This window comes from Dasypus novemcinctus, chromosome 18 (genome assembly GCF_030445035.2).
Source record: "Dasypus novemcinctus isolate mDasNov1 chromosome 18, mDasNov1.1.hap2, whole genome shotgun sequence".
Taxonomy (NCBI): domain Eukaryota; kingdom Metazoa; phylum Chordata; class Mammalia; order Cingulata; family Dasypodidae; genus Dasypus; species Dasypus novemcinctus.
In genome coordinates this window covers 9,015,054-9,021,053 of record NC_080690.1, presented here as the reverse complement: position 1 = coordinate 9,021,053, position 6,000 = coordinate 9,015,054, and the positions used below count along the sequence as shown (strand labels likewise).

General features: G+C 41.4%; 1 long non-coding RNA gene across 4 annotated transcripts in view; it reads right to left on the bottom strand.

Annotated features, from left to right (window-relative positions):
• Positions 1-1,065: 1,065 nt before the first annotated feature.
• The window catches only part of LOC101440924 (uncharacterized), a 51,893-nt gene continuing 46,958 nt past the window's right edge, over positions 1,066-6,000 (bottom strand). For 2 of the 4 annotated variants that reach the window (XR_011646447.1, XR_002794036.3), the window contains 8 exons: positions 5,198-5,276; positions 3,578-3,711; positions 3,079-3,177; positions 2,799-2,910; positions 2,619-2,714; positions 1,866-1,967; positions 1,683-1,759; positions 1,066-1,293 (listed from right to left, as the gene is read on the bottom strand). This is a non-coding gene — a long non-coding RNA (uncharacterized lncRNA). Of the gene's footprint in view, positions 1,294-1,682; positions 1,783-1,865; positions 1,968-2,618; positions 2,715-2,798; positions 2,915-3,078; positions 3,178-3,577; positions 3,712-5,197; positions 5,277-6,000 lie in introns of all 4 variants that reach the window. The other 2 variants (XR_011646448.1, XR_001117620.3) reach the window with 2 other exon arrangements.

Genomic DNA, 6,000 nt, shown 5'->3' with positions numbered 1-6,000 from the left:
AAGGACCAGGGGGAAGAAATGGGGACATATTGCTTATTGACTACAGAGTTTCTGTTTGGGGTGATGAAAAGGTTTTGATAATGGATGGAGGTGATAATAGCAAAACTTTATGTTTATATAAATATCAGTAAATGGTATACTTTAAAATAGTTAAAATAGCAAATTTTATGTTATGCATCTATTACTACAATTAATAAAAATAGAAACAAAAAAGCTTGGTATGGTCAAATATGGAATACCATAAAAAATAATTTTAGTGAAAATGTTTTAAATGGAAAAAAATTCTATAACTAATAGGTAAATAGCTTTTTTTAAAAGATTTATTTTCATTCATTTCTCTCCCCTTCCCCTTTCCCACCCCCCCCCCCCCATTGTCTGCTCTCTGTGTCCATTCACTGTGTGTTCTTCTGTGTCCACTTGCATTCTTGTCACCAGGAATCTGTGTCTCTTTTTATTGCATCATCTTGCTGCATCAACTCTCCATGTATGTGGTGCCACTCCTGGGCAGGTTGCACTTTCTTCATATGGGGCGGCTCTCCTTGTGGGGCACACTCCTTGCTCGTGGAATATCCCTATGTGGGGGGCACCCCTGCATGGCATGGCACTCCTTACTCACAGCAGCACTGCATGTGAGCCAGCTCACCATATGGGCCAGGAGGCCCTGGGTTCAAACTCTGGACCTCCTATATGGTAGGCAGATGCTCTATCAGTTGAGCCACATCCGCATCCTGATAAATAGCTTTTATCGGACAACTATTTCATGTGCCTGCTATGTACAGTAGAGCTGAACAAGCAAGTAGGCCTCCTATCCCTAGGAGTGTAATGTCCAAGCTAAGAGATGGACATCAAAAGAGTGATTACAATAAGGTGCATGCCATGGGACTACCTATTGGGGAAGCAAACTACAGAGGGGTTATCTCAGACTCCCAGGCAAAGGGAAGTTGAAGCTGTGGTGTTTTTTTTTTTTTTTTAATTAAATTATTTATTTATTTATTTTTTAAATTACATTAAAAAAAATATATGAGGTCCCATTCAACCCCACCGCCCCCGCCCCCCACTCCCCCCACAGCAACACTCTCTCCCATCATCATGACACATCCATTGCACCTGGTAAGTTCATCTCTGAGCATCACTGCACCCCATAGTCAATGGTCCACATCATGAAGCTGTGGTTTTACTCTCCAACTATTCTGTGCCATCCTGTGTAGTGGGTATAGCTTTGTTTCCAGGGTCAAGGACTATGTTCCAGAGTAGGCCTCCAGATGATCCTGTCATCAGCATTACAGTGGCCTTCTGTGAAGCACAAGAGAAAAAATATGGAAAGACAGAAAACATCAGGCCCCAGGCTACTGCTGTATAGGAGATAATAATTCAGTATGGCCAAGGGATATTTAAACTGTGCTTGGGGCAGATTTTACTCATTTCTAAAGAGACAGGACATCTATTCCCCAAAACTGTGCATTCCCATTTTTGGAACCATTCCACATGTGGTTATTTCTAGCTGTATCACCATAGTAAAGGAGATCGGCTAAGGCATTAAATACTGAGTAACACCAATACGTACCTAATAAAAGAGAAGGCATATGAAACAGCGTAACTGGCAAGCATGGGGTATATATACATCAAAAGTGCTTTGCAGTGAGGCAAATTCCCAGGGGTGCTTAAACTCTAAATCAAATCACCTTTCAAATGCCAGCAAAAACACTTATTCCATGAGTCGATATCAGATTTCCGATGCCCAGAATTGTCTCCTTCTAGCCTTCAGGAAGAAACACAGAGTTTCTAGCATGAACAGCACATCAATAGTCCTTCATGAAATAACATAAAAGAATAAAGCAATTTTTTACACAGCAAAGTGGTCTTACAGGAAATTTGCTGTCAGTTGCATCCTCTGAGACCAAGTCTTCATGAAGGAAGTCAAGTAAAGCCAGCGACAGCAGCAAATAAACGTTCTTCTGATCACCTGGCTTTGGGGAGAAGAGTACTTTTAAAGGAACCACAGTAGTTGCTAGTGCTTTTTTTTTTTTTTTAATCAGAAATCCCTTAACTTGTCCCTTGACGTCATAAGTAAACAACCCCAAGTCTCCTGTATTTAGCACACTCCTGCCACTAGTCAGCACACACACACCCAAAAAAAATCAAGCATCAGGGAATCATAGATTATTAGAACTAAAGAGAAGGTAAGAGCATCTAATCCAAACCCCTCATTTTAAAGAACTGGGGACTGAAGCCTAGAGGGTCAGGGGTTTCTCTACTAACTCATTTCCAGTCATTCAATAAATATCTGGAATGTGCCATGCATATGTCATCTAACCCCCACAACATCTTAATAGGATTCAGGCTAATTTTACAGATGGAAAAAAATGGAACCACCAAATGCTTTACATTGGCTAAGCTATTAAGTGACAGACCTGGACTTCAACAACCCAGAGCATAAGACTTATGCCTAGTAGTCTCTCCAATGTGACTCTAGGTTGTCAGAAAGGTTACAATCTACAGTCCAGGCTTTTAAACTTGTTCTTTCAGTAAAGCAGTAGGACTTGGCAAACTGCAGGCATTTAAACTATTTTGCCATGGCTAATTCCAAGAGGCCAGTGGTGTTAACACTGCTGCTATACCTTTGGCTCTTGGCTGTGAACCTCTTTAGATGAGTGCTTATTGCAACCTCATTCCATTCTTTGCAGATTTGGAGTCAATGGAGTACAAAGGCCATTCTTAGAAGGAAAAAAAAACAAATTAAAGGGTGCAGTTGGGTCAAGGTTGTTTCTGGGAAAGAGTTATGGCACAGGAGCACTCACCTGGTTTACAAATGCATCCAGATCCCATAGAATCAGTCACCCGCCATGAGTAGAATGTCCACAGTGATCTTTCCAAAATGCAAGTCTGGTCATATCACTCTCCTCTTCCCTACTGACTTGGGATAAAGTCCACACCCATCACTGGGGCTTACAAAGCCTTTTATGATATGACCCCTGTCCCCCCATCAACCTCCTTCCTCAAGAACCTGACTCATCACCTTACCCTCTCAGATACTGGTACCCACTTTCTGTTCTCAGCCTCCTTGCACTTCTCTCTCACCTCTAGAAGCTTGCAAAAACTGCTTCTTCAGCTTTCTCAATCTTCAGTTCTCAGCTCAGATGTAATTGTCCTGGAGTAAACATCCCAGTGTCCTTGATCCTGTAATAAAAGTACCTGGGTTGATCCTCCTAGTCTTCCTATAGTATATCCTTTATCATGTTGCAGTGGAATCACCTGTTTAATTTTTTCTATCGACCACTATATTGTAAATTCCATTTCTCCATAATATCCAACGCCAGGCTCAATGCCTGGCATGTAGTAACTGCACAATCATTATGTGTCAAATAAGGAGAGAACAAATGAATGAATGGATGGATGAATGATGCTATGACTTGGCCTATAAGTAGGCCAAGGTTGCTTCAATTGAAGGCAACAAAGAATGACAGGAGATTTAGACCTGTCTTTCCAAGTGATTTCTTTTGGAGAATTCATGGAGTCAGCCCAAAGCCATATCTGTGTCCAAAAGACCTCCCAGCATGCATATGAAATGATTATTTACCACATCACTTGAGAGGCTCCAGGAGAATCCAACCTCTAAAGAAACATCAGGCAACAAAGGAGGAAACTCTAGCAGTAAATACTCTATGTCTTCTGTGCCACAGAATTTATTCCTTGTTGATACTTAAATGAAACCTGAGATAGACAGAGGTATAATGAACAAAGACTGCAGGAGAAGCAGCTGTCCATGGGTAAAATGAAATCACTCCCGATTACCTCCAATGGACAGCAGTTATGAGCTCCTGTACACAATTTAAAGGTAATCTTGTAATTTAAAAAGGGGGGGAATAAAAGCATTGCCAATTGAACCTAATGGCAAGTGACATCTTAGCTCAGCCGCGATTAGAATCAAGTGGCCTTCCGCCAGTGCATTAGTACCAGTGACTTCTCTAGGTTCACAGAGGGTTAATTCTGCAATCCCTAGGGAGGCCTTAATGGTCCTGGTTAGCCAAACCTTGATTCAGAGCAGAGGCCGCAGGTTATGTTTCCACGGCACATCCACAGACATATTAGGACGTGAAGTGAAGATGACAGGAGGAGAGTGTTTCCTTTCTCCTCGGAAATACCCCAAGAGAGTTTCCTGCTGCGACCTCCTCAGACCTGGGTTTGCATTAGAGTTATTGTCCTGAGAGAAGATTCAGTTAGAGCCTCCAATTCATTTCTTATAGTGCTCTCTTGTTTATTCTTGGTGGCAGCTAACTTGTAAAATTTTATTATGATTCTTTTCTTGGTTTGCGTCATAGAAGGGATAAAAATAAAAAATAAAAAACACACAAAAAACGATTCTATCATCAGACCTAAATGCAGTTATATAAATCCACACCAAGGCCGTATGTCTTCAGGAGAAATGCAGGCTAACAGTTTGTTCTGCTCCTAGGGGCCGTTCTCTCGTTTAGATGTCACATTTCTAAAAGGCCGGAAGTCTGAGTGAGGCTTGTGGGTAGAACTGGGATAGTGGCCACACTGATTTGGACTTTGAACTTCATCCTCTGTCTGTTTTGGAAGTAAAGTGATCTTGATCAAGCATAGTATAGCAAAGCACTACCACCTGTAATTGGGAATTTACCAAAATTAGCGTGGCTCACTGGAATTGCCACATGGACAGCTTCCCAGCTTCAAGCTCTCTTCTCCAGTTATATTAAAATATACAAAGCATCTATTGTAGCTCTGAAGTTTCCTGACTCTATGACTCCCTTATGCTGTTCCCTCTGTTAGAACATCCTCCATTCTCTCCTTTCACTCTCTCCTCTCACTGCTATTCATTATTCCAGAATTAACTCAGAAGAAGCTGGTCCTATACACCCCATAGAAGCCTCCATCTCAGAATTTTATCAACCGATTGAAACATTCAATTGGTTATCTTTATCTCTCATCAAACTAAACTCTACCTAAATATTTAGACTATGCTCTATCCATCTTTGTGTTTCCAAAGATTAATATGGTGCTTGTGTTCATCTTTGCCCAAGGGTACCCACTATGTCTTGACCAAATGCGTCATGTTTTAGCCTAGATGTCATTACTTCTAGGAAGTGATCTGAGTCCTCAAGCCTTGATGCTCCTGCAATGCACTTACAATAGCACTGGCAGCATTCATTGACATTTCTTCAAATTTCCCACTTACTTGTTTATTTCTCCATTTGGACCAAAAGCTTCTCAAGGGCAGAAATTCACAAGTGCATGCCTACAGTCAAGCAAGGTGCCTACAAAAAGTAGGTGTTTAGTAAAAGCATGCTGAATAAATAATGAACAAAGTATGCAGAGAAATGCATCCCCTAACAACCCACGGGAGTCCTATAATTTGCAATTCATTTGATTGTTCCTTAAAACATAAAAGAAAAATGCTAAAGATGAAGGTTGAGATGGATTTAATTATGTACTCCAATTTGGACATGTTCTTAGTCTTTGACCACATTCTGATGGGCAGGGACCCATTGTAAATAAGATCTCTTCAATTAAGATGTGGCCCCATTGAGTCAGGTTGAGTTTTAATCTGGATTAATAGAGTCCTTTCTAGGCAGAGTGAAAGGCAGATGGAAAGAGAAGCTAGCAGAGCCACCACGTGCATTGTCATGTGACAGAAAAGCCAAGGCCTAAGGATTATCAGCAGGCAGCCCCAGAACGCCAGTCTTCAGGAAGAAAGCATTGCCATACCCCCATGAGCCAATAAATTCCATTGTTTAAGCAAATCTTTTTTTTTTTTTTTTTTTGGAGGTACCAGGGATTGAACCCAGGAACCAGGACCTTGCACATGGGAAGCAGGTGCTTACCCACTGAGCTACATCTGCTCCCCAATGAGTTGTGTGGGTTTTTTTTCACTTGCTTGTTTGTTTTTAGAAGGTACTAGGGATTGAACCTAGAACCTCATACATGGGAACCAGCCACTCAACCACTTGAACTACATCTGCTCCCCTAAGCAAACCTTTT